This window comes from Arachis hypogaea, chromosome 16, assembly GCF_003086295.3.
Source record: "Arachis hypogaea cultivar Tifrunner chromosome 16, arahy.Tifrunner.gnm2.J5K5, whole genome shotgun sequence".
Taxonomy (NCBI): Eukaryota; Viridiplantae; Streptophyta; class Magnoliopsida; order Fabales; family Fabaceae; genus Arachis; species Arachis hypogaea.
In genome coordinates, this window is record NC_092051.1 from 113,328,298 (window position 1) to 113,337,488 (window position 9,191).

Below are 9,191 nucleotides of genomic sequence, written 5' to 3' on the forward strand. Positions count from 1 at the left end.
GATGGCGCATGCGCTCTGCCAGTCCGTTCGGGTCGACCAACTCCCTGCGAGAAGCTTGATGATTCGAACCCTTTAACCGCATTAAGAAGAAAGAGTCTTAGTTAACGAAATACACAATCATTAACCGTAATCAATTTCAACTTAAGAATTCATAAATTTTTTCTACAATAACCCCATTAATTTTCGGATCTCCCAAAAAAAATCAGTAGCCAATCAAAAGAGAAAAGTAACAAGTAATCTGAGTCTTCGAGGGTGGCACATAACGAGGCAGCCGGCCATGTCGGTGGGGATTAAAGGAGATGGTAACAAGACTCAAAGTCAGCGGATATCGTTCAGAGATAAAGTTATTGGTGCCTCAGCAAGGAGAGCTTTAGAGGTTGCTGATTCTCTTGATAGAGATAAGATGGCTACCGTAGTTGGTAAGCAAGGTGATTCGGAGATACCAACTGTGACGTTCACTGAAGAAGCAAAAGAGATATTGGCATAGCCCTACAAAGATGCCATCGTGATCAAAGTTCTTGGAAAAAATTTTAGCTATACAGCAATCACGCATAGGCTTAAAGGCGTCTGGAGAACCAAAGGAGAATATGAGGTACTAGATGTCGGTTTTGGCTATTTCTTAGTCAAATTTGATCTCTTAGAGGATAGAGAGAAAGTTCTCCTTGGAGGACCGTGGATGATTACTGGAAGCTATGTTGCGGTTAAACCTTGGAGTTCTTCATTCAGACCTTGTGAAAACACTTTTGGGTCTACCATGGTTTGGATAAGAATCACAGGTTTAAACATTAACTATTATCAAGAGAGAGCCATGAAAATGATTGCGTCAGCTGTTGGCAAACCGATCCGCATCGACTTAGCCACCAAGTCTGCAGAGAGGAGAAAGTATGCAAGAGCATGTGTGCAAATTAACTTGGGACTTCCAGTTATAAAAAAAATTCAAGTTGATGGTCATATGTATGACATAGAATATGAGCACTTGAATTTAATTTATGAAAAATGTAGCTGCTTTGGACATGTCACAAGAGAATATGTGAAAGAGAACAACAATGGCATTGGGAAGGAAAGCACGGTGAAGGAGAAAATTTTGCCGTTACTTTTTCCTGTAGATAACAACGAGAAAACGGTGGAAGGTAGTCAAATCCTAGTAAAAAATCAAAATTTATCTTTTGAATTTGGAATTAATGCCAAATCAATTTCAATTATGGAGAAGCATGGTGCAGCAGATCTTGTGCATGATAATTTGCAAGACTCACGTATGGAAAGGGATACTCGTGCAAAAGAAGGTGAATGGGTTACAGTTAGTAGAAAAGGCAAGGAAAAAGTGGGTAAAGGCCACAATGTGGTGCCAAAAAAGCCAATGTAGCAATATGCTCCAATTTGGTGAGTAAGAAATTTTCTTTTGGGTCTAATAACATGCATGCTGGATCCTCATCAAATGCAAAGGTGAAGTCCTTATCAAATGCAAAGGTGGGGCCCAAGGAAAAGAAAGATCCTCCATCCACGCTTGACTCTTTGGAAACAACTCAGGTGGCTTTCAAGGATCAGAGTACTCCCTTTTTTAAAGCAGGGCACAAAAGGCAGCGTCCTATTTCGCTTCAAAACTCACCTACTGAAGCATTGTCAATGGATTCTCGAGTACAAAAAGAGCTTGATAAAGTTAGTGCAACAACAAACTTGGAGACCCAACCTCAACAGAAGAATGATGGTTCTGCAGTACAAGTCCACAAGGAGACACTTGGAGACAGGGGTCCATCAACGTGAGGTAGAAAGATTAAATATTCCAATTATTTAATTTATTTTTTATGGATTGTGACCATTTAAATATTATTAGTTGGAATGTTAGGGGGCGTCAAATAAAATGTCTCGGGTGCACTGTAAGGAGTTGGTACGAAAATTTCAACCAACTTTTTTTATTTTGGTGGAAACTCATATTGGGTTTGAAACTATGAAAGAATTTTGGGGGAGATTAGGCTATTATCCTGTAGAGATTGTAGATACTGTTGGACACAATGGAGGAATTTGGTTCCTTTCTGCTAATTTAAAATTTTCTTGTAAAATTCTTTGGGCTATGAATCAATGTGTAACTTTGGAAATTGATGGTGGTGGGCGAAGATGGATCTGCAGTGCAGTTTATGGCAGCCCTCAAGCCACTAATAGAGTAGAATTATGGAGTCATCTGCTTGATATTGGTTTGTGCATTCAGGACCCGTGGGTGGTGGTTGGGGATTTTAATGATATTTTGAGTGTTCATGAGGTAAAGGGGGGTAATTTCTATTCAAATCGCAGTAGTATCTTTGCAAGTACTCTAGATTCTTGTGGTCTTTTTTATCTAACAACCTCTGGAAGACGGTTTACTTGGTTCCGTAAAATTCAAGGAAACAAAGAAATTACAAAGAGATTGGATAGAGCTTGCTGTACTACAGAGTAGCGCCTTCTTTTTCCAGAAGCTTTTGTTGAAGTTCTCAGTCGTTCCCACTCTGATCATTGTCCCCTACTTATTCGATGTCAAGGAGTTCCTATCAAGAAAGGAAACCGGCCTTTTAGATTTCAAGCGGCATGGGCAACGCATCCTGATTACAAGGCCATTGTTCAGAAATCTTGGGATAGTACAGACTTTGGCATCCATAGAAAGTTGTTGGGGGTCCAAGAAGCTTCGTTGGAATTCAACTCTACGGTCTTCAGCAATATTTTTATTAAAAAGAGGGAATTTGAGGGTTATTTGAATCGTATTCAATGGAAAATGGAAGCTGACGATAATCTGATTCTGAAGCACAAAGAGGAAGAATTGAGAGCTGAGTATAATATAGTTTTGGCCCAGGAAGAATTGCTTTGGTACCAGAAGTCAAAAGATCAATGGGTTCGGTATGGTGATAGAAATACTAGCTTTTTCCATATGCAAACCATCCTTAGAAGAAAATCTAACAAGGTTCATGGGTTGCTAGTCAGTGATGGGTCTTGGTCTGATGATCCGGAAGTTTTGCAAAGGGAGGTTGTTCATTTCTTCAAAAATATTTTTTGTTCTACTGAGCCTGTTGAGGTTAATTGCATGGGAGAAATTCCTATGCCATCTCTTAGCCAGGATGCTTGTGATAATTTGTCTAAACCAGTAACAATGTTGGAGGTTAAAGAAGCTCTGGATAATATGAGCTCGTTCAAAGCTCCTGGGCCGGATGGTTTTCAAGTTTTTTTCTTCAAGTAATATTGGGATGTGGTGGGTCATGAGGTGTGCGACCCTCCAACTAGATTAAAGGATTTTCGGCCAATAAGCCTTTGTAATGTAATTTATAAGCTAGTGACTAAAGTGCTGGTTAATAGATTATGACCATTTTTGGATGAGATTGTTAGCCCAACTCAGGGAGGGTTTATTCATGGTAGAGGAGCACCTGATAATATTATTGTCGCCCAAGAAGTTCTTCACTTTCTTAAGCGGACAAAGTCTAGAAAAGGAGCTATGGCTTTTAAGATTGATTTAGAAAAGGCTTATGATAGAGTTGATTGGAATTTTCTTGAGCACACTCTTGAATCTTTTGGCTTTCCTTCTCTAATTATTCGACTTGTAATGAATTGTGTTCAGGCCTCAAATCTTTCCATCCTTTGGAATGGGAATAAATTGGACAGCTTCCAACCTCGCAGAGGGCTCAGGCAAGGAGATCCAATTTCTCCGTATTTATTTGTTTTGTGCATGGAGAGATTGGCGTGCTTCATTTCCAAACAAGTTGACGAGGGTATTTGGGATGGTGTGGCTGTTTCTAGAGGGGGACCTAGAGTTTCTTACTTGATATTTGCAGATGACCTCCTCCTTTTTTGTAAAGCGAAGAAAAGTCAAGTTCAAAATGTTGTGCACACCTTGGAGTTGTTTTGTAAAGCTTCAGGTATGAAGGTTAACATTGAAAAATCTAAAGCTATTTGTTCTAGAAATATCTCTAATAGAAGGAAGGAAATGTTGTCTGGTGTTTCTCATATTCCTTTTACTAGTGACCTAGGCAAATACTTGGGGGTGAACCTTAATCATCCTCGAGCTGCTAGATCTATTTTTTCGGACTCTTTAGAGAAGATCAAGAATAGGCTGGCTAGTTGAAAAGGTCGGCTCCTTAACAGAGCAGGCAGGCTTTGCTTAATTAAATCTGTTGCTTCTTCTCTTCCTATTTATCAGATGCAAGTGACTCTTTTTCCTACTTCGGTTTGTCAAAAGATTGATTCTGTGCTTAGACAATTCTTGTGGAAGGAAAAGGTGGAGGAGCGTTGCTTAAATTTGGTCAAGTGGAGCAAAGTTGTCACTCCAAGAAAATATGGAGGCTTGGGAATTAGAGATACTCAATGCATAAATTTTGCTTTACTCGGAAAGCTTGTTTGGCAATTATTGCATAATAAAGATAAGTTTTGGGTAAGAATTATGTTGGCAAAATATTTATTTGGGAGTTCTTGCTTTTCACCCAAATTTTCTAATAATGTTTCAAGCACTTGACGAGCGATTTATAAGACAATAGAAAAGCTTCGTGATGGTTTTGATTGGTGTACAGGTAGGATGTCTCAATCCTTTTGGTATCATGCTTGGCGACTATGTGGAACGCTAGCTCCTTTGGTTCCTTTTGTGCACATTTCTGATTCTCACTTGAAGTTAGAAGATGTCTGGCACCTTGGGCATTGGCGGTGGGATATTCTTTGCACAATGATTCCGGAAGAAGTTAAACTTGATTTGATGCTCTTTGATCCTATCAAGCAGGTAGGAGATAAAACAGGTTGGTTTTGGACAAACTCAAATACTCTCACCTACTCGACTAAAAGCGGGTATGAATGGCTATTGAAGAAGAAATTTGGCTGGAATGATAATGAAATTGGCTTTGGCTTTGGCGCTTGAGAATACCGGAGAAGATAAAGTGTCTGCTCTGGCTTTGCCTCAACAACGGAGTTCCCACAGCTAGTTACCAGTTTCAAAGAGGTATTTCTACTTCTGCTTTTTGTCAGAGATGTTATCTTGCTCTAGAGGATATTAACCACTGCTTTAGGACTTGCCAAAAAGCTCGTCAGATTTGGATTAGCTTAAATTTGGGAATGACCGCTGAGGACTCTAGTTTGGATTTTGTGTCTTGGATTCGTTCTAACCTCAACAAAAATGAGTTTCTTTGCAGCGGCCTTTTGGTGGATTTTGATGGATAGGAACAATGACATCTTCCACCAAAATGATCCATGGAGTAAGGAGAAAATTGTTCACTTAGTTAAACATGCTGCTCGAGATTTCTCTAATGTTATTATCAACCAAAAACATATTATTCCTTCTTCTTTGAAATATAACTGGGAACCACCTCCAATGAATGTCTGTAAAGTGAACTGCGATGCAAGCATTTTTGAAAATGAGCAATTAGCTGGCTTTGGATGTATTATTAGAGACAGCATGGGAATTTGGATAAAAGGTTGTTCTGCCAGTATACCTCTTTCTAGTATTCTCTATTATGAGTTTCATGCTATTTGGAGAGGGCTTGTTATGGCTTGGGATTGCGAGTGCAAAGAGGTCATATGTGAAACTGATAATCTTGATATGTTTCTTCTTGTTTCGCGAGGCACAATCAGCATGATTAGGAATGACTCTGATCTGCTTGACAAAATCAAAGAGATGCTCCAATGCAATTGGACAGCTACTTTAGTACTCATCCAGCAAACAGCAAACAGAGCGGCTAATTTAATGGCTAAGACTGCTGTTTTAAACAAGCAGGTGTATCTAGAGTGGTTACTGCCTCCTAATAATTTAGACATTATTATTAGAGAGGAGTACTACCCTTTTTCTTAGATCTTTTTTCTTTGTGTTATGTTCAGTCACAAAAAAATCTATACCGTCAAATAAAAAAACAAGAAAGATCCAATGACTCTCGTCCTTTAGCGCACCGATATGCCAAAATTAAGTGCTATGCACACCGAAACGCCAAACACACACGGCACATGGAATCCGTGCCCCTCTTTCTCATCTCTTCAATCGCCTCTTCTTCCGATAAAGAAGACAAAGAAGCTTCCTTCACGGCGATCTGTCAAGGTCACCGCGGCTTTCGCGCGCGCCTCACCCAGCCGAGGAGAACGTGCGGCAGAGACCGTGGCTGTCTTCCTCGTTCCAGAGCGCGTCGCCGTCTTCCTCGTTTCAGAGAGCGTCGCCGTAAGGTTAGTCTCTATAATTTGGTTGAATGTTGCTGCTTTAAATTCTTGTCAAGAGATGGTGTTGATATTCATCCTTTCCTTAACCCTCTATTTTCTTGTCTCTTTAGAATTTATTTATCCTTCTCACGCATGCATATACATATTAGAGCTAGTTTGTTCATCAATTTGTGAAACTAAAAAATTATAATTTAAAAATAGAAAATTTCAGAGGACAAGCACGTTGGAACTGAATTATGAGTACTCTAAGCTGACAGAATGGTTTGTGTATTAAAATCTTAGGAGGTCATATACGGCTCAGACACAATCAGATACTAAATTATCTCCTTGTTTAATGAGTTGTTGAGTTCTATTTGTTTAGCTCTTCTCAAAGACTTGTACACAATCAGGTACTTCAAGACAAAACCTAACTCAGAAGCATAATCCTCTTTATTTTTGGTTTGATTCAGTCACACCCAAGTCAGAAACAGCATTATCTTAACTCTCCTTTCTTTTTCTTTTTTTATGGTAATGTTTCTTCGGCTTTTAATGGGTCCCTGAGTTGTTTTCTTGTCATTTTATACATTCATTTGTTAGGGAATTTCACCAAATTCCAAATCACAAGTGAAAGCTATGTGCAATCAGATTTGTAATGCTCATCAGGCACCAAGTTTGCAACCTTTGCCTTTTGAACATGTTCATTCAAAAGAAGCTAAAATATTTGCCTGCAGCAATCTCTGTTTCCTATTTTTGGTGTAGCCAAAATAAGAAGAAACTATATGCCTTTGTCATGGCCCTTTTTTTAAAGTTAGTTTTAAGCTGATAATTTGAATATTCAAAAACTTGTGATTAAAGTTAGTTTAGTTTCATTGCCTTAACTTTCGATTAAATCTTGTGTTGCAAATTGATGATGCCTTTTAACTCATTCCTACTTTGATCCCAGTCCCTATGCTACTTCTACTACATGCCACCCTTTTCCTCTTTATGAGAAGAGAAAAAACAAAGATCTGCACTTTTTGCAGGTTCTTTGTTCTCTTTTGGATTCTTCTTTGTTTCCTCCGACAACTTATAAGGACCATGAGATTCTCATTCTCATTCTCATGTTAACAACGACATCATTAATACTAATACTAGTATATGGTCCCAGCTCAAACACCCCTTATTCTGTTTTCTATGCACCACTCGTGTTTGTAAAAATAGGGTAGTGAAAATCATCCTCATTTGAAGCTTGTGTTTTGGGGGGTTGTTTGGTTTGGTGGGGTGAAGTTTATGTGAAGTTTTTTTTTTTTTTTTTAAGGTTGTTTGGTTTGGTATATTGATAAATCAATGTATTTGAATGTATATCATATCTAGATACATTTTGTTATCAGTAGGTATTTGAATGTATTTGGGTTTAGTGTGAGTACAATGCATCCATTGCTTTTTTATCTTTATATATATTACACAATTGCCTTTGTATTATAGAAGCTTGCAGTTTTATGTGCCATAGCTGTGAGGTTGAGTAGCATATCTCTTTATTGTGAATATGCATTCTCATCAATCTTAAGGGTTCCCCCCACAATATGTGCAATTACTCTGCGTAGTGTTTTAAAATTGTATATCGTTGATCTGTCTTTAAGATATATGGCTGAATGATTGTGGTGACAAAATCTTGTTTGTATATTATTTCTTTTTGTCCTTCATTTTCATATGCTAACAAAGGTCTTGAATTCATTAATTCAATTTCCATTTTCAGGTCTCCTTCTCCTCCTCTTGCAAGATCTCGATCAAAGTCAAGATGTCCTGTTAGTTATCGAAGAAGGAGAAGGTGTCGTTCCTACTCTCCTGCTCGCTACAATAGGGATCGTCAGTCCAGATCACCAGTCAGGTCCCATCATTATTCAAGCTATGAAAGGGATCGAAGGTCCTATAGAGACATCAGAGAACACAGTGAAAGAAGCAGAAGACAGGATTCAGATAGATACCTTGATCGGCATTCATTTGCTTCAAGAAGGAATAGGAGTAGGAGCGTGAGCCCTCATTCAAGGAAATCACATTGAACTGGATCTATTTCTCCAAAACATCACAGAGAAAGTTCACCTCATAGAGGAAGGAAAGAATCACGTGCTGATTCTGGATCCCCAAGTCATCACAGAGGTAGTAAGTCATCTCCCAAGATTGATGAAATCAAACAAAAGAGCAAAAGACGTTTAAGATCAGTTTCTTCAGATGATAATAGGCTTCAATCCAGCAAAAATGAAGAAATTTTGCATGGAAAATCTAAAAATAGAGAGAGAAGACGGTCCAGGTCAGTATCTGTCGAGGAGAAGCCTTATATCTTGCATGAAAAGTAGTTGCTAACAGAGAAGTCTTATATCATTTAATGTGATTTTCATTTTTCACACACTTTGCTTTTCATTTTGTTTAATGCAGTTATCCTGGGCTCTTGGGTACATTGTTGCAACTCTTTTTTTCGCAGTTGTGGAGATGTCAATTGAAATAATTGTTCTCTCATTCGGCCAAGATTCTGAAGAGCACCAAGGGCTAGCCCAGTATGCTCCACCCATTCTCATTGAAACTCTTGGTGACCATAATGAGGTGCAGAGACTTACACAAGGACCGCAGTGAAGTGTGTCCATCGAATTTGCTTATGATGATAAGATTTTAGATGTTTTTGCTACCCCTTGTATATATGTCTTGATCATATACATTTTTTAACAAAGGTCATTGTGGGGTTATCTCTTGATAAGTTGGGTTATTTAGATTTACATATACCAAGCTATGAGCACAAACATAATTATTGTACTATGTAATATAATCTTTTTCCAAAAGTACATCTCAGAACATGAATTAATTATAAGCTTTCTTTGTTTAGTGTAAGTTCTGCTACAGAATCTCAAATTTCTTTACATTCAAAATAATGCAGGTGATAACAATTTTATTTAAAAAGTTTACGATAGTTTTTTGCTTGTCCAAGATATGTCCATTCTAATTCCAGAAAAAGCAATATGAAGTCTGCAATTCATTGTAGAGAAATAGCTTGAAATATTGGTTGATTGAAGCCATCAGTTTTCTTATCTGAGAGTTACTAG

At 38.2% G+C, this 9,191-nt stretch overlaps 1 non-coding gene across 1 annotated transcript; it reads left to right on the plus strand.

Moving 5' to 3' along the window:
• The first annotated feature begins 5,866 nt into the window (after window positions 1–5,866).
• On the plus strand, window positions 5,867–8,979 carry LOC112754669 (uncharacterized). The gene is made up of 3 exons (XR_011874431.1): window positions 5,867–6,147; window positions 7,856–8,407; window positions 8,533–8,979. It is a non-coding gene; the product is annotated as an uncharacterized protein (transcript).
• The last annotated feature ends 212 nt before the right edge of the window (window positions 8,980–9,191 follow it).